Source organism: Morone saxatilis, unplaced genomic scaffold (genome assembly GCF_004916995.1).
Source record: "Morone saxatilis isolate NCDOM2014 unplaced genomic scaffold, NCSU_SB_2.0 Contig8, whole genome shotgun sequence".
Classification (NCBI taxonomy): domain Eukaryota; kingdom Metazoa; phylum Chordata; class Actinopteri; family Moronidae; genus Morone; species Morone saxatilis.
The window spans coordinates 11,473,653-11,474,588 of record NW_023340257.1 but is presented as its reverse complement, the minus strand read 5'-3'; positions in this window follow the sequence as shown (position 1 = coordinate 11,474,588).

Genomic DNA, 936 nt, shown 5'->3' with positions numbered 1-936 from the left:
CTTCTTCTTTCTCATTCAACGAGCTGCTCGCTCTCAAACATCACCCACAATGTCGCCACCTACTGTTTCACTGGGTTAAGCTTCTATTGATCCCGCACTGAGGGAGAGCCACACGTTTTACAGGAGCTCCAGATGAAACACTGCAGATAAGAAGAGATAAATACACAGTAAATAGCTAAATAAAATAGAGAAATGCAAGATGTAATGAAAAAAGGTGTTAAAAAATAAATTATTGCACAGGATAAAAGTATATACAGCAGTAATTTAGCAGAAGAATATAGACTAGACAGGCCTAAGAATATAAAGTACAGGTCTAAAACTAATAATGTGCAATGTAGGAAATTACATTTATATATGTATACATCTATATATGTATGTGAAACTGTACAGTACTAATAGTGCAAATAGTATATTAAATAGTGCAAATAAATAAATAAATAAATGATGAACGGTTACCCTCAAAATAACCTAAATACACTGCGGCATATAACTGTCTGTAGTGCATTGTGTGCTCATTAGTTAGTTGGAAAAGTCCCCATGCAGATCGATTAGGTTTTAGGCTACATCAATATTAATCTTTTTGTCTGTAATGTCGAATGAAATCTTCTTCCATGCGGTTTAAACACTAGGTTTTATTAATTAATTTATAAAGCGTGTGTGTGTGTGTGTGTGTACTTGTATTTATTATGTTGTGGATACAACATAATAATCTGTTCATGCAGACACATTCACCTCCTATTTGGGTACAAAATGCTGTTCCACACAAGGTAAATCGTTACATTTGTGGGTATCTTTTTGGTTAAGATTAGGGTAAGTCTAATAAAAGTCAATGCAATGTCCTTGTCTGAAATAACAAAAACAAGGCTGTGTTTGTGTTTGTATGACTGACCCAATGGACCTTCAAAAACAAAACATTTTGTGACCTGCATGCATGTT